This window comes from Piliocolobus tephrosceles, chromosome 18, assembly GCF_002776525.5.
Source record: "Piliocolobus tephrosceles isolate RC106 chromosome 18, ASM277652v3, whole genome shotgun sequence".
Taxonomy (NCBI): domain Eukaryota; kingdom Metazoa; phylum Chordata; class Mammalia; order Primates; family Cercopithecidae; genus Piliocolobus; species Piliocolobus tephrosceles.
In genome coordinates, this window is record NC_045451.1 from 9054953 (window position 1) to 9073937 (window position 18985).

An 18985-nucleotide genomic window follows, 5' to 3' on the forward strand; every position below is an offset into this window, starting at 1 on the left:
AATGTCTCACATTAGTGGAAGATGTTAATAACAGAAGAAACTGTGTACAAGGAAGAATAGATGACAAGTCTCTGTACTATTTGTTCAATGTTTCTGTAAACCTAAAATGGTTCTAAAAACTAAGGTCTATTAATTTAAAATCAAAAAAATGTATAGGAAAGGCCCATTTTAGCACCAATAACTAATAATGACTGTTGAATGTTTCACAGGCCTGTTGGCACTTAATCTTCACAGCAACCTGTTACTCTCCCCAGTAGGCAGATGATAAAATGAAGGCAGTAAAGTTGAATTCTTTGCCTGGATTCACAAAGTTTGCTAGTGGCTGGCCTAGGTTTGACTACAGAACTCAGGTCTTAACCGTAACAATCTGCGTTTTGCCTCTTCCCTAAAAGACACCATATAAACGCTTGTGAAATGGGGGAACTATTCCCCTTGCCTTGCGTGGAACTGAGGTGGAATCACGAAGTCTTACTGTGTTCAGAGTACTAATGTTATTTAGACCATAGAAGATTGGAGTGAAGGCCAGTCATGCCACAGTGTAAAATAGGTCAGGCCAGAGGTGGTTAGGACTATATATGATGACTCTTCTATACTGAACCTGTTACCAGTCATTGTTGATCTGGGACAACAATGGAGAAAGGATCTTTGATAATAACAACATTTTATGAGCAATAATCACTTTAAATAAATGAGTAAAAATTTAATGACTTAGAGCTAATCTTTAGAACATCAAGCTATGATGTACCCCCTCCAAGACTGTATCACTCTTCCTAGTGCTTTCTGGTACCAATATCCTACTTGTAGATAATGAACCAGGCTCAAGTAAGTCCTATTCCAGTAGCCTCACCAATGCGATGCAAAATGGAAGAAGCCCCAAAATATAGTAGTAAAGACTCTATCCGCATAAAGATGCATGGCCACAAGAGGGCACTGCAGACACAATGTGGAATGCAGATGCCCGCAGGTACCCAGGCGGTCACTCACTGCAAAGAGAACCAACGGGCAAAAGTGAATTCGCTTTCCAATTTTAAAAGACAAATCATGACTTAATCTACAGTAGTGACTTAATCTATATTTAAATCCCAACATGCTGCAGAGCTATTTGGTATCATTCAGAATTAGAATTATTTCCCATAAAAGCTTCCAAAGTAATATTCAAATACTATTAAATTGTGTCTTACTTATACAGTTAAGTGTACTATATACCAAGCAATAAACCTAAATAAAATTGCTAGTCAAGCTGAGCACGGATTAAGTTATCAGAGAATGTCATACCTCTTCAATTCTGCCCAACGCTTGTCAGAACACTGTTCCTTCACTCGGAGGAACATGTTACAAACTGTCATTAAATATATCTGATAAATTAATAATCAGAATCATCATCAGGACACAGCCTACAGTTTTGGGGATAAGGGATTTTTAATATAAAAACTTTCTTGAGTGTTTTCCTACTGTAAGAAATTTTTAGTAACTTTTCGCCTGTATTTATATGATTCTGGCTTTGATCCCAGGAGACTGTCTTAACTCTGCAAATGCCAGGGAATCCATATTTACATCATAGAGATGGGCTATGGCAAATCAAGTCAGTAGCATTGGATGGGGCCAGTTTCGTTTGCTCCTTAAATGAAAAACACAAAGGCTGTGCATTAACTCACGGGGCCAGCCATGCTAACAAAGAGGTCTCCACATTGTCAAGTCTAAGCAAGAGGAAACGGGTTTCAAAACACACCTTTACATTTTTATAATGGGGAGATAAAGAGAAGAAAATTGTGCGTCAAAAATGTTTTTGAATCCTCACATGCATATGTGGAAATATAAATTAAAATTTGATTATAAGAAGTTATAAAAAGAATTTGTTTTGAAACACAACATTTTGATACTATTCAAACAATAATATCTATCTTGATGTTTGAAAGAAAGTATAACATTAGGCATCAGGTTTTTTTAATTTTTAGTTTATGATTGAGAATTAAGCCACAATATAAAACCAACAATATTTTCAAAAAGAATTTAGAAGTTATGTTGATTTATGCAAGAAGTAGTGTTATCATATTATTAATACATTAATTAATACAGCTACATTTAAAACCCGGTAGACATGGGTGTACATACCAATATTTTTCTCTTTATTAACAAATAGAGGGAAATTATATGATACTGTTAGTCTAATTTCCTGCTCCACAACCCTCTTTTAATTTCTGACATATGTTTATGTCTGAAACAGAGGAGCAAAGCATTTGCAAACACCCCTGCGTTAAGCTGTAACCCTTCTGGAACCCTTGAGGATTTGAGCGACTGATATGGAGAGATTGTCAGTATGCAGCGCCCTCTGCTGGTCAATTTATTAAACATTGCGATAAACAAAATTCCCAAGTGTTAATGTTACAATGTGGGGGAAAAAACTAAGATTCTTTTGGAATTAGCCCTATAATTCCGGAGAGTTACCATTCACTATTATAGTGCCTTAGTGAACAGAGATTTACTTTTATGGAACAAAACAAGCGCAAAGCTACCTGGTACAAAGAAACATCCCCTGCAAAGAACGGAAGACATTTAGAGAATGAGACTGCTTATGCCTGCCCAGGTCTCAGGTCCAAAATCACCCCCTCTGTTACCTCTTTCTCAATCTTAATGCCCCTCCTCCATGTCCCACAGCCTCTCCGTGCTTTCACTTACCATTTCTGCTGCAATCTTTCAGCCTGTATCTTCTCATTGGAACTGGGAGCTCATCCAGCAGGGATGTGTGTCACTCCTCCTGGAAGCCTCAGACATTACAAAAATTCAGTAACTGTCTGTCCAGTTTGGGTGTTTTCAAAAGCTGTAGAATTAATCATTGGGCCAGAATCAGCAATGTTGCAATGCAATTCTCGGTGATGAATTTAGAAAGTTGTCCTGGATCCCAGAAGTGAAATTTTTAATCATGAAGAGTGGTGAACACAATGTATGTGGCATAATACACCTCTGGCTGTGTATTCATTAATTTTAAAGAAGGAAAATGAGTACAACACTACTACTACTACAATTTCCATTTGGGTTCCAGGCCAGATTCTTGGGTTCAGAGGCCACTAAGAACGGGGAAGGAAGGGAGAGAAGGCAAACTTCTGGGCCAAGGTTTGGGGACGTGGAGGCAAACCTCTGAGACAGAGAGAGGAAGGCAGTCCTCTGAGACAAAGAGAAATCATTCTGGACCCCTCTGTAGCTCAAACTGACTCGGTTTTATCTGGAGTAAAGCAAAAGCAGTCATTTTAATAAATCCTTGAGATTCACATCTTTCCAGGTGCTGTAAGAGCACTGGGAAGACAGAAAAATTAACTAAATCTTTGTCAATGAATATTTAAGCAGTATACCAGGAGACTCTTCAAGTGAGAAACAAAACCTAGTAATTATAGAGATAAAATTGTGCAATTTTACTACATTAAATAACAACCCTTTACTGTACAAAACAGCATTACCTAAATGTCAAAATACAAGTAACAAACTGGGAAAAGTATCTGCAACACATATGGAAAGTCTACAGTCCTTACTATGTAAAATGCATTTATACAAACCAATAAGAAAGTGAATGCCAACAACCTAACACAACAAGCGTGAGCAATTTTCAAGAGAGGAAGGAGATTGTGTCTAAGCATTTGTCAATATAGTCAACCTTACTAATAATAAAATGCAACTATTTTACCTACTTGTTAGATTATCTACTTAATCTAACAACTATCAAATAGGTAAAACTAAAAATATTTTATAAACTTTGTGTATTAAAGCAAATGACCCCTCTAATATACTGTTGGCAAGAAAATTTAATTCTACAACTTTCACACAGAACAGTTTGGCACTATCTGTCACAATGCACCTTACATGCACGCCCAGCCATGTCTAGGCCTTTTCCCCAGACATCTATTCCAATTGGTACAAGGATATTCATAGTATGATCATTTTTAATAGCAAAAAAAAAATCTGGGAACAACCTAAATGTCCATGAATGGAGGCTGAATAAAGAAATCATGGGCCGGACGCGGTGGCTCACGCCTGTAATCCCAGCACTTTGGGAGGCCAAGGCAGGTGGATCACTTGAGGTCAGGAGTTCGAGACCAGCCTGGCCAACATGGCGAAACCCTGTCTCTACTATAAAATACAAAAATTAGCCAGGCGTGGTGGTATGAGCCTGTAGTCGCAGCTACTTGGGAGGCTCAGGCAGGAGAATTGCTTGAACCTGGGAGGCCCCAGTGAGGTTGCAGTGAGCCAAGATTGTGCCACTGCACTCTAGCCTGGATGACACAGCGAGACTCTCTCTCAAAAAAAAGAAATAAATAATAGTACACCAACATTTACAGTGAGAGTAGGATTATATATAGTAATTCAGAGAGATTGCTGAGATAATGTTTATTGGGAAAATGTGCAGAATGAAGATGATCATACACTCTCATCTTGTGCTTATAAAGAACATATATGCGTTTATTTATCAATAGCTTCGCTCTGGAAAAGTGTGCAATGACCTCTGGAAAATACGGCTGGGAGAAGACTAAGTTGCACTACATAGAATACCCTCTGGCACTTCTTGTTCATTTTTGACTATATCATTATATTACGTTTTCAAAAATAACTTTCTAAAAACTGTGTTTTGGGAGGCTAAGGTGGGAGGATGGCTTGAGGCTAGGAGTTGGAAAAAACCCTGGGCAACATGCTGAGACCCTGTCTCTATTTAAAAACAAAACTGTATGAAAAAATAAACATTTCCAGCAGTTTCATCTACAATGTGAATTGCATATGTGCAGTAACAAAAAAGTCCTTCTGTCTAGCTTCTGATTTGTCAGACACAGCAAACAGGGTGCAAGGATGTTCAGACTGAGAAGACGAGCGCTTGGCTCCCCAGGCAGGGGCTCACAGTGACTGGAGAAGGAGGACTGGATCATAGACTCTAGGCAAGGCTGCCCACCCCTCCCGGTCCCTACTCCTTGGGAGTGGAGCCTTCTCAGCAGAGGCACCAACCCGAACTCAGGTCGTCCAACAGGATGCAGAGGTCTTGAAAGGCAGTACAGACAATGACTCTGGGTCAGACATCCTCAGTTGCTCCTAGGCAGATCACTACGCTCAGCAAACACCCAGGATCTTCCTGAGAATGAGGAGGGTGTTTCTCCAGCACGGCTTACAGAGAAGCCCCTGAAAGGCCCATGAGGCCACTGCTGGGGTGTGGAACAGCTGCACTGGTCACCTGTGGATGTCTGTGACCAGCAGTGCATGAGTTTTTTCTAAAGGTGTCTCTATCCAGGTAAAACACAAAGTTAGATGGGCTGAAAAACTGATGAGGTTTGAGCACCACTTTTCAATGATCTAAAAGAAGCAAACCGTGCTGACAACATAGGAGTGTACACAAGTTATTTCAGATGAGTTTATCAGCAGTTTTTGTATTAGGCCATTGTTACATTACTATAAAGAAATATCTGAGACTGGTCATTTACAAAGAAAAGAGGTTTAATTGGCTGACAGTTCTGTAGACTGTAGAGGACATGATTGAATATGGCGTCAATGTCTGCTCAGATTCTGGGGAAGCCCCAGGATGCTTATAGTCATGGCAGAAGGTGAAAGGGGAGCAGACCTCTCATGTGGCGGGAGCAGGAGCAAGAGCAGCAGAGAGTGTGAGGTGCCACACACTTGTAAACAACCAGATCTCACGAGAATTCACTGTCACGAGGACAGCACAAAGGGGATGGTGCTAAATCATTTATGTGAAATCCACCCCCATGATCCAATCATTTCCCACCAGGCCCCACCTCCAACCTTGAGGATCACATTTCAATATGAAATTTGGGTGGGGACATGCCTCCAAACCCTATAAGTGTTCAAACTTTTTGATTATAGGTCCCTACCATAAAAAACTTTTGAGCATGTACTTACATTCTGTGTATATTCACAGAAGCATATAGACTTATCACTGTACTCAATACTGTGCACATTACAATCAAATACAAAACAGAAATGCTTCAAGCGTAACATAAACCATAGTTTTCCTGCCCTCATACTCACCATTTGGAAATAACAGCTGTGAACGGTGCTTCTCACACTTCAGACATCTGCACACTGTTAATGGGTTTTGGGTGCATATGGGGACTGCCATGTTTAGTAAAATCTTAAGAAAAGTTATAACAGTGTTTAAGACTAACATTAAATGTGAAATAATCTCTCTTTCCTGCCATTGAGAAGCCTGAAATCCAGTCCAGTAGAATGCTCAATTCACAGGACAGCTGGTTACTCTACTTCTGGTAAATAGAACCTTCTGATACAAATTCATGGTCCTCTTGGGAGTCAGTGACTGTTTGGTGACTCTCAGCTGGTTCTATACATTCAGCTTAATCATGGTCATGGATACGGAAATTGTACAGAAATTCCTATGAAAAATCACTGATAGGAATGGAGACATGCTAAATGGAAGGCCCGTCAGATTCAAAAACTGGAAGTTTGAATTATGTGAATTTAGGAAATCATGGAAAATAAATTCCTCATCCTCTCTTGGATTGATTTGACTCTGCAAAGTATTCTTTCATTATCAGTGGCAGCATTAGGATGTGGTTTATAAATATTCCCAATAACACTTCATTGATTTCATTTTCTGGGTAGTGAAGAAAATCATGAAGTATGGGAAAGAGTTAAGCTCCTAGTGTGCCCGAGTTTGGTCTCTAATAATTCCTAATATTACAACCTCAACAGTAAAAACTGTAATCATTCAGTTGTAGGTGACAGGTTCAGGCTAGGCCAAATAGCAATATATTCCCAAACCACCACATATCACAAAATCATCTTTACTGGTTTTATCAACAACATGAAGAAGTGATTTTACCTCCGTGTAAATTTATGCAAACAGCTTTTCTATTAGCAATGTATTTTGGTGGTTTTTTTTTAATGCAGTTTCATAGCCCACTTCCTCACTGAAAATATTGTAAATAAAAAACACCTTATGTCTAAGATTTCATCTTCTCCACAATTTTCACTATTTCCTTTAACAACCAGAGTCATGTTATTGACTGTGAACCTTTCCCTTTGAATAAAGACTGACTATTGGTGGAATCACTTGATTTTTATATAAAAGCCCTTGTTCATTGAACATATTTCAGCCATCTTAAAAATACTAGTCCCCATGCTCGCTTCGGCAGCACATATACTAAAATTGGAATGATACAGGAAGATTAGCATGGCCCCTGCACAAGGATGACACGCAAATTCGTGAAGCATTCCATATTTTTATTAAGAAAATGTGGCACATATACACCATGGAATACTATGCAGCCATAAAAAAGGATGAGTTTGTGTCCTTTGTAGGGACATGGATGCGGCTGGAAACCATCATTCTTAGCAAACTATCACAAGAACAGAAAACCAAATACCGCATGTTCTCACTCATAGGTGGGAACTGAACAATGAGATCACTTGGACTCGGGAAGGGGAACATCACACACTGGGGCCTATGATGGGGAGGGGGGAGGGGGGAGGGATTGAATTGGGAGTTATACCTGATGTAAATGACGAGTTGATGGGTGCTGACGAGTTGATGGGTGCAGCACACCAACATGGCACAAGTATACATATGTAACAAACCTGCACATTATGTACGTGTACCCTAGAACTTAAAGTATAATAATAATTTTAAAAAACAAATAAATAAAAAAATAAAAAGTGTAATAATAATAAAAAAAAATACTAGTCCCCATGCAGGGAACCCCTAGCTTGGGCCCACAGCACAGACCCTCCATCCTGGACTGACTACACTGAATGATTAACAACCTGCATTTCTCTGGGGTGGAGTCCCCAGGAGACAAGCAAAAGACCCTTGGACACAACCACTACTAATGTCCCTTGCTCTGCTGCATCCAAGTTGGGGAGGGAACATAAACCCTGAGATCACCGCAGAGCTGTGGTGGGTAGCTCAGGAGTGCCAAGCTGCAATCTACAGCCAGCACTCAAGTGAGAGCAGAGCCCAAAATTTCAGAGCATTGAGAGGGAGCATAGCTGCAAGAGTAAGGAAATATAGAGAAGCCACACAACTGAGCAAGAGCTTACCAAAAGACCAATATGCCTGAGCACCACCTACTGAATCACACTCCAAAGCTTCAACCCCCAAAATACCTCACTAACATATCCTGCTGTGAAACCAAAGACAAGCAGTCAGCTACAAATAAAGATGCTGCACAAAGCCTTAAACCTGTGAAAACATCCAGAAAAGAAGTCAATTGACTGTACTCAATATACACTGCAGTTAAAGGAACACCCACATGCAGAGATGAGAAAGAACCAATGCAAGAACTCAGGTAATGCACTAGTTCTCCAGCAAGGGTTCTATTCTATTCTATTCTATTCTATTCTTTTCTTTTTATAAGATGGAATCTTGCTCTGTCACCAGGCTGGAGTGCAGTGGCATGATCTTGGCTCACTGCAAACTCCACCTCCCAGGTTCAAGTCATTCACCTGCCTCAGCCTCCCGAGTAGCTGGGACTATGGGTGTGCACCACTACACACAGCTAATTTTTGTATTTTTAGTAGAGATGGGGTTTCACCATGTTGGCCAGGATGGTCTCAATCTTTTGACCTTGTGATCTCCCCACCTCGGCCTCCCAAAGTGCTGGGATTACAGGCACGAGCCACCGTGCCCGGCCCCAAAAAGAGTTCTTAACCAGGCTCAGTTGGCTGAAAAGACAGCAATATAATTCAGAATATGGATAGAAACAAAGATCATCAAGATTCAGGAGAATAGCAAAACCCAATCCAAGGAAACTAAGTATCACAATAAAATGATACAGAAGCTGAAAGAAAGCATAGCCAGATCCTAATGGATCTGACAGAGCTGAAACACACACTACAAGAATTTCACAATGCAATTGCAAATATCAACGGTGGAATAGACCAAGCTGAGAAGGGAATCTCAGAAATCAAAGACTGCCTCTCTGAAATAAGACAGTCAAATGAAAATAAAGAAATTAGAATGAAAAGGAATGAACAAATTTCAAAAAATATGGAATTAAATAAAGAAGGAAATCTACTAACCACTGGTGTCCCTGAAAAGGAAGGGGAGAAAGCAAACAACTTGGAAAATAAATTTCAGGATATCATCTATGAAAAATTCCCCAGTCTTGCTGGAGAGGCCAACAGTCAAATTCAGGAAATACAGAGAACCCCTGCAAGGTTCTACACCAGAAGATCATCCTTAAAACACATAATCATCAGATTTTCCAAGGTTTAAAAGAAAGAATGGTAGAGGCAGCTAGAGAGAAAGGGAAGATTACCTGCAAAGGGAATACCATCAGGCTAACAGTCCACTCCTCAGCTGAAACCCTACAAGCCAGAATAAACTGGAGGCCTGTATTCAACATTCTTAAAGAAAAAAAAATTAACCAAGAATAGCCAGCCAAACTAAGCTTCCTAAGTGAAGAAGAAATCCTTTTCAGATAAGCAAATTTTGAGGGAGTTTGTTACTACCAGATCTGCCTTACAAAAGACCTTTAAAGGAGAACTAAATATCAAAAGGAAAGACCACTACCAGCAAATACAAGAACACACTTAAATACACAGACCAGTCACACTATAAAGCAGCATAATAACCAGCTAAAAACACAATGACAGGATCAAAACCACTCATATCAATACAAACCTTAAATGTAAATAGGCTGAATGCCCCCCCCCCCCAAAAGGCACAGAGTGGTAAGCTGAATAAAAAAGCAAGACCCAAGGGTATGCTGTCTTCAAGAAACCCATCTCACATATAATGACACCCACAGGCTCAAAATAAAGAGATGGAGAAAAAAATCTACCAAGCAAATGGAAATCATAAAAAAGTAGATCCCAAGTATCACAAATATATGCACCCAACATAGGAGCATCCAGATTCCTAAAACAAGTTCTTAGAGACATTTCAAGAGACAGACTCCCACATAATAATAGTGGAAAACCTCAAAACTCCATTGACAGTATCAGACAGAACATCAAGACAGAAAGTTAACAAAGGTATTTAGAGACTGAACTCAACATTGGACCAAATGGATCTGATAGAACTCTACAGAACTTTCCACCCAAAAACAACAGAATATACATTCTTCTCATCACCACATCAGTGACCACATAATCAAATGTAAAACAATCCTCAGCAAATGCAAAAGAACCAAAATCATACCAAACACATTCTCAGACCACAGCAAAATAAAAATAGAAGTCAGGACTTAAAAATTGCTCAAAACTATCAATTACATGGAAATTAAGCAACATCCTCCTAAATGACTTTTGAATAAATAATGAAATTAGGGGAGAAATCAAGAGTTCTTGGAAACTAATGAGAGCAAAGGTATAACATATGAGAATCTCTGGGACACAGCTAAGGCAGTGTTAAGATGGAAACTCATAGCACAAAACATCCACATCAAAAAGTTAGAAAGAACTCAAATTAACAACCTAATATCACAACTGAAACAACTAGAAAAGCAAGAGCAAACCAACTGCAAAGCTAGCAGAAGACAAGAAATAACCAAAATCAGAGCTGAACTGAAGAAAATTGAGACACAAAAAACCATTCAAAAGATCAACAAATCCAGGAGTTTGTGTTTTGAAAAAAAGTAATAAGATAGGCCACTAGCTAGACTAATAAAGAACAGAAGAGATAAGATCCAAATAAACACAATAAGAAATGACAAAGGGGATGTTACCACTTACCTCACAGAAATAAAACTAACCAGAAGAATCTACTATGGACACCTCTATGCATGCAAACTAGAAAACCTAAAAGAGATGGATAAATACCTGGACACATACACCCTTCCAAGATTGAACCAGGAAAAACCTGATTCCCTGAACAGATCAATAACAAGCTCCAAAATCGAATAAGTAATAAATAGCCTACCAACCAAAAACAGCCCAGGACCAGATGAATTCACAGCCAAATTCTACCAGATGTACAAAGAAGAACAGACAGCATTCCTACAGAAACAATTCCAAAAAATTGATGAGGGGAGATTCCTCCCCAACTCATTCTATGAGGCCAGCATCATCCTGATACCAAAACCTGGCAGAGACACAACAAAAAAGGACAACTTTGGGCCAATATCCTTGATGAACACTGATGCAAAAATCCTCAACAAAAGAAACTTGCAAACTGAATCCAGCAGCACATCAAAAGGATAATCCACTATGATCAGGTAGGCTTCATCCCCAGGATGCAAGGTTGGTTCAACATATGCAAATCAACTGTGATTCATCACCTGAACAGAGCTAAAGACAAAAACCACATGATTATACCAATAGACGCAAAAAAAAGACTTCTGATAAAATTCAACAAACCTTCATGTTAAAAACTCTCAATGAACTAGGTATGGAAGGAAGATACCTCAGAATAATAAGAGCTATCTATTACAAATCCACAGCCAACATTATACTGAACGGGGAAAAGCTGGAAGCATTCCCCTTAAAAACCAGTGCAAGAAAAGGATGCCCCTCTCACCACTCTTCTTCAACATAGTATTGGAAGTCCTGATCTGAACAATCAGGCAAGAGAAAGAAATAAAGGTCATCCAAATTAGAACACAGGAAGTCAAACTATCCCTGTTTGTAGATGACATGATCCTGTATCTAGAAAACCCCATAGTCTCTGCCCAAAAGCTCCTTCAGCTGATAAACAACTTCAGCAAAATTTCAGAATACAAAATCAATGTACAAAAATCACTAACATAGCTACACACCAACAACAGCCAAGCTGAGAGCCAAGTCAGAAATACAGTGTCATTCACAATTGCCACAAGAAGAATAAAATACCTAGGAAATACAGCTTTTCAGAGAGGCAAAAGATCTCTACAATAAGAACTACAAAATACTGCTCAAATAAATCAGAGATGATACAAACAAATGAAAAAACATTCCATGTTCATGGATAGGAAGAATCAACAGCATTAACATGACCATACTACCCAAAGCAATTTACAGATTCAATTCTATTCCTATCAAACTACCAACAACATTTTTCACAGCACTAGAAAAAATTATTTTAAAATTCATGTGGAGGTTGGGTGCAGTGGCTCACACCTGTAATCCCAGCACTTTGGAAGGCCAAGGCAGGTGGATTACCCAAGGTCAGGAGTTCAAGACCAGCCTGGCCAACATGGTGGAACCCCATCTCTACTAAAAATACAAAAGATGAGCCACGTGTGGTGGCATGTGCCTGTAGTCCCAGCTACTGGGGAGGCTGAGGCAGGAGAATTACTTGAACCCAGGAGGGGGAGATTGCAGTGAGTCGAGATTTCACCACTGCACTCCAACCTGGGCAACAGAGTGAGACTCCATGTCAAAAAAAAAAAAATGAATTTTTTAAAAGCCAGAATAGCCAAAACAATCCTAAGCAAAACCAAGAAAGCTGGAGGCATCATGTTACCAAACTTCAAACTATATTACAGGGCTACAGTAACCCAAACAGCATTGTACTGGTACAAAACAGATACATAGACCAATGGAACAGAATAGAGAGCCAAGAAATAAGGCCCCACACCTATGACCATCTGATCTTCAACAAAGCTAACAAAAACAAGCTATGGGGAAAGGACTCCTTATTCAATAAATTGTTCTGAGATAATTGGCTAGCCATATGCAGAAGATTGAAACTGGACCCCTTCCCTACACCATTTACAAAAAATCAACTCAAGATGTATTAAAGGCTTAAATGTAAAACCCAAAACTATAAAAACCTTGGACAGCAACCGAGGCAACACCATTCTAGACAGAGGAATGGGCAAAGATTTCATGATGAAGACACCAAAAGCAATTGCAACCAAAGCAAAAATTGACAAATGGGATCTAATTAAACAAAAGACCTTCTGTATAGCACAAGAAACTATCAACAGAGTAAATAGACAATCTACAGAATGGGAAAAATATTTTGTAAACTAAGCACCTGACAAAGGTCGAACAGCATCTATAAGAAACTTAAATTTATGAGAATAAACAAATAACTCCATTAAAAAGTGGGAAAAGGACATGAACAGAAGAAGATATACGTATTAGTCTATTTTCATACTACTATGAAGAAATATCTAAGACTAGGTAATTTACAAAGAAAAACAGGCACCTGTAACTCACACGGACTCACAGTTTCACATGGCTGGGGAGGCTTCACAATCATGACGGAAGGTAAAGGAAGAGCAAAGGCACATCTTACATGGCAGCAGGCAAAAGAGAGGGTGTGCAGGGGAATTGCCCTTTTGTAAAATCATCAGTTCTCAGGAGACTTATTCACTATCATGAGAACGGCATGGGAAAAATCCACCCCCATGATTCAATTGTCTTCCTCTGGGTCCCTCCCACAACATGTAGGAATTATGGGAGCTACAATTCAAGATGATATTTGGGTGGGGATACAACCAAACCATATCATTAATCCCCTGACCCCTCCCAAATTTCATGTCCTCACATTTCAAAACCAATCATGCCTTTCCAAAGTCTTAACGCATTTCAGCATTAACTCAAAAATCCACAGTCCAAAGTCTTACCTGAGATAAGGCAAGTCCCTTCCACTATGAGCCTGTAAAATCAAAAGCAAGTTAGTCACTTCCTATGTACAATGAGGATACAGGCATTGGTTAAATACACCTGCTCCAAATGGGAGAAAAGGGCCAAAATGAAGGGGTTACAGGCTCCACGCAAGTCCAAAACCCAGCAGGGCAGTCAAATCTTCAAGCTCCAAAATTATCTCCTTTGACTCCATGTCTCACAACCAGGGAATACTGATGCTAGAGGTGGGCCCCCACGGTCTTAGGCAGCTCTGCTACTGGGGCTTTTCAGGGTACAGCCCCACTCCTGGCTGCTTTCATGTCATTGAGTCTTCTGTGGTTTTTCCAGGCACATGGTGCAAGCTGTCAGTTTATCTACCATTCTGGAGTCTGGGGACAGTGGCCCTCATCTCACAGCTCCATTAGGCAGTGCCCCAGTTGGGACTCTGTGTAGGGGCTCCTACCCCACATTTCCCTTCCATATTGCCCTAGCAGAGGTTCTCCACAAGGTCTCCGCCCCTGCAGCACACCTCTGCCTGGACATCCAGGTATTTCCATACATCCTCTGAAATCTAGGCAGATGTCCCCCACACCTTAATTCTTGTCTTCTGCACACCCATAGGACCAACACCACATGGAAGCTGCCAAGGCTTGGGGCTTGCTGCCTCTGAATCCACAGTACAAGCTGTACATTGACCCCATGTAGCCACAGATGAAGCAGATGGAATGTAAACATGAAGTCCCAAGGCTGCACATAGCAGGGGGGGCCCTGGACCTGGCCCAGGAAACCGGTTTTCCCTTCTAGGCCACTGTGATGGGAGGGGCTGCCATGAAGGTCTCTGACATGCCCTGGAGACATTTTCTCCATTGTCTTGGTGAATAACATTCTGCTTCTCATTACTTATGCAAATTTCTGCTGCCAGCTTGAATTTCTCCCCAGAAAATGGGTTTTTCTTTTCTATTGCATCATCAGGCTGCAAATTTTTCAATCTTTTTGCTCTGCTTCCTCTTGAACTTTTTACCGCTTAGAAATTTCTCCCACCAGATACCCTAAATCATTTCTCTCAAGTTCAAAGTTCTACAGTTCTCTAGGATGGGGGTAAAATGCCACCAGTCTCTTTGCTAAAGCGTAGCTAGTATCACCTTCGCTCCAGTTCCCAATAAGTTCCTCATCATCTGAGACCACTTCAGCCCAGACTGTTTGGTCAAAACCATTCAACAAGTCTCTAGGAAGCTCCAAACTTTCCCACATCTTCCTATCTTCTTCTGAGAGCTCCAAATTATTCAAACATTTGCCTGTTACCCAGCTCCAAAGTCACTTCCACACTTTCAGGTATCTTAATAGCAGTATCCCACTCTCAGTACCAATTTACTGTATTAGTTCATTTTCAAACTGCCTGGAAGACATACCTGAGACCGGGCAATTTATAAAGAAAAAGTGATTTAATAGACTCACAGTTAGATATGGCTGAGGTGGTCTCACGATCATGGAGGAAGGTGAAGGAAGAGCAAAGGCACATCTTACATGGCAGGCAACAAGACAGCATGTGCCAGGGAACTGCCCTTTTATAAAACCATCAGTTCTTGTGAGATTTATGCACTATCACGTGAACAGCATAGAAAAAACCTGCCTCCGTGATTCAATTACCTCACACTGGGCCCCTCCCAAAATATGTGGGGATTATGGGAGCTACAATTCCAGATGAGATTTGGGTGGGTACAAACTATATCAACATATATGTGGTCAACATATTAAAAAAATCTCAATGTCACTGATAGTTAGAGAAATGCTAATCAAAACTACAATGAAATACCATCTTACGCTGGTCAGAATGGCTATTATTTTATTTTTTGTTTGTTTGTTTTGAGACAGAGTTTCACTCTTTTTGCCCAGGCTGGAGTGCAATGGTGTGATCTCAGCTCACTGCAACTTCTGCCTCCTGGATTCAAGTGATTCTCCTGTCTCAGCCTCCTGAGTAGCTGAGATTACAGGTACCCACCACCATCTGGCTAATTTTTTGTATTTTTGGTGGGGATGGAGTTTCATTATATTGGCCAGGCTGGTCTTGAACTCCTGACCTTAGGTGATCCACCTGCCTCAGCCTCCCAAAGTGCTGGGATTACAGGCATGAGCCACCACACCCAGCCTCAGAATGGCTATTACTAAAAAGTCAAAAAATAGCAGATGCTGGTTGCAGAGAAAGGGGAACACTTATATACTGTTGGTGGGAGTGTAAGTTAGTTCAGTCATTGTGGAAAGCAGTATGGTGATTCCTCAAAGAGCTAAAAACAGAACTGTTATTCGACCCAGCAATCCCATTACTGAGTATATACCCAAAGGAATAGAAATAATTCTGCCATAAAGATACATCCACGCGTATGTTCATTCCAGCACTATTAACAATAGCAAAGACATGGAATCAATCTAAATACCTATCAATGACAGATTGGAACAAGAAAATATGGTACATATACACCATGGAATACTATGAAGCCATAAGAAAGAATGAGATCATGTCTTTTGAGGGAACATGGATGGAGCTGGAGGCCATTATCTTTAGCAAGCTAACACAGAAACGGAAAACCAAATAACACATGTTCTCACTTGTAAGTGAGAGCTAAATCAGAAGTCATGAACACAAAGAGGGTAACAACACACACTGGGGCCTACCTGACGGTGAAGAGTGGAAAGAGGGAGAGAAGCAGGAAAAATAACTGATGGATACTAGGCTTAATACCTCGGTGATGAAGTAATCTGTACAACCCCCATGCCACAAATTTACCTATGTAACAAACCTCCACATGTCCCCAAGAACCAAAAATAAAAGTTAAAAAAAAAAAAAAATACTAGTGCCACTGATCCTTTTCCAGGCTCTATCATAGCTCACAAAGTAATGTTAACTTAAACAACAAAATTTTTATAGTACGTATTTTTAGTAAAAGAAAAAACAAACAAAAATTATCCAGCTCTCTCCCCTCATCTATACTTGGCACTTCATGTCAGACATAAAGTATATATCTATGAGTATATGTATGGAATAGTCCTTGATTTTCCAGTGTCAGCCACTGGTACTATGCAGCCTCCAACGCTGATTCGGATGTTTGATCATGGAATTTTGTCAATGGCTTGATTGCCATGTTCCCTGGATGAAAACCAGTCAATTTTTATAGCTGGTTTTACAAGCATCTTGTCAATCAAATTTGTAAATTGTACCCATTTTTCTTTAAGGAATTCGTTTTTCCATAATCTCTCTGTAGCACTGGTCATTTCTCTACCACTACTGAGGGGGAAAAAAAGGTCCATTTTAAAAATTGAAAATATTTAATTTTTTGTTATTCTAAATATCTGCAATTGGCTTACCAAAAAAGGTGATGGGGTTTTGTTTTTGTTTGTTTTTTTTTTTTTTTTTGTGAGACGGAGTCTCGCTTTGTCACCCAGGCTGGAGTGCTGTGGCCGGATCTCAGCTCACTGCAAGCTCTGCCTCCCGGGTTCACGCCATTCTCCTGCCTCAGCCACCCAAGTAGCTGGGACTACAGGCGCCGCCACCTCGCCCGGCTAGTTTTTTGTAGATTTTAGTAGAGACAGGGTTTCACCGTGTTAGCCAGGATGGTCTCGATCTCCTGACCTTGTGATCCACCCGTCTCGGCCTCCCAAAGTGCTGGGATTACAGGCTTGAGCCACTGCGCCCGGCGGGGTTTTGTTTTTAAAACGCCTCGAAGTTTGTATGGATTGGTGCCACACTTTGAAAGAATTCTAGCCCAGACATCATGCCATAATAAACAGGGATAAACGGATTCTTAAAAAATCCACTGTGAGGGCACTCACACATGACCTTTTGACTGCTTGTTCAAAATCTTCATGCTCAAAAAGTCAACATTTACGAGCATACATAGATTCACATTTTATATTTACCTAGAAACCCACTTACTATTTGCATTTATGAAACTATTTTGACTTTAATATATGCACTGCTATTTTCCTCACTACGTTTATTATTCAATGAAACACTTTAAAGCCTTTGATCCATTTATGAGTATGATACACCACAATACTAATAACTCAACATGCAAATTTAACAAATCTGAATAATACCATGCAAATAATACAAAAATATGCTGGTTGAGATAACTTCCTGTAAATTGGAAGTTAGATAAGGCAGACCAATGGAATCCATAGAGTTCATGCACAGCTTTTTAAAGTATTATTAAGAATGCAATGGCATTTCTATGAAAATTGTAATGAAACATATATTACAAATATGTGAAATGTTCATAGGATGTTTTTAAACTTTTTCCTCTAAAATCACCAGCGGCACAGCTGTTAGTCCACAAGAGACCATGAAAGTCCAGAAAACTAAACGTTGTGTTGAGATCTGGATGTGGACATCCCTTCCCAATGTCAAGTTCTACAACATCAATCTCATTGATAGCTTGAAATTGGCCATGATGGAGTCTTTTATACCTTGAACATGCCCAATCACTACGAATTAAGACTTTTGGGGGTGAGGGAGTGCTGTGGTGATACCCAATTTACCAGCACAATACTGGGAAGGCTGCATTCTTAGGAGCCCTGCTCTAACCATAGAATCCCTTCTTCCCACATTCAATCAGTTGCCAAATCATTCATCCAGTCATTCAACATATACTTGAATATACTGTAGAAGATGCATTGCTCCGAGCCCTGGGTCTAAGTGCAAGGGAGTGAACAAAACAGATGTGTTCTGCTCTCATGGATGTATAATCTGGTAGTTGAGACAAAACTGTAAATTAGTTAACAAAAAAATTATAATATAAAACAAGTGCTATAAAGAAACAGAACTGGGAGTGATGATGCAGTAATAGAAAGGAAACAGACCTGACTCACACGTCAGGGAAGGCTCCTCCAAAGAGGGCAAGAGGATGAGTCTGTCAGTTTCCAAAGAGAAGGAAGAGATCTGAGGGTTCTGAGTGGGAAATGCCCACCATGTGCATCCCAGAATGCAGGCAGTGGCTGGAATGCTGGGAGAGAGGAGGGCAAACGAAAGGAAGCTGAAGAGATGGTCGGGGTTGCATCCTCCAGGTCCTGAAGGCCACAGTGAGGAGTCTGAAGTTTACTTCCAAGAAAATGGGAAATAATGAAACTGTTTTAGGTAGGTGAGCAGCACGTTATTTTATTTATATATATATATATTACATATAATATAAATATGTCTGTCATATATATGTCTATCATAATATATATTACATATATAATACAGATATATCTGTTATAGCTGGATGGGGAACAGAAGCAGTAGGAAAATTTAGGCAAGATGGAGGTTTGGACTAATGTGATCAAAGAGTGGATGGAGATTGGTGGATAGATGTGAGACATAAGACACGAAAACAACAGGGTTTGTTGACTCACTGTCAGGAAAGCAGAAATTGAAGATAACAGTGTCCTGGCTTGAGTGACTTAGATGATGATACAACTCATTAAGATTGAGAAGACAGGTAGAGGAACA

The 18985-nt window shown here is 40.0% G+C and overlaps 1 non-coding gene across 1 annotated transcript; it reads left to right on the forward strand.

The window, feature by feature from the left end:
- The first annotated feature begins 7126 nt into the window (after positions 1-7126).
- LOC111550687 lies at positions 7127-7232 on the forward strand. Its single transcript, XR_002734151.2, has one exon. It is a non-coding gene; the product is annotated as a U6 spliceosomal RNA (small nuclear RNA).
- The last annotated feature ends 11753 nt before the right edge of the window (positions 7233-18985 follow it).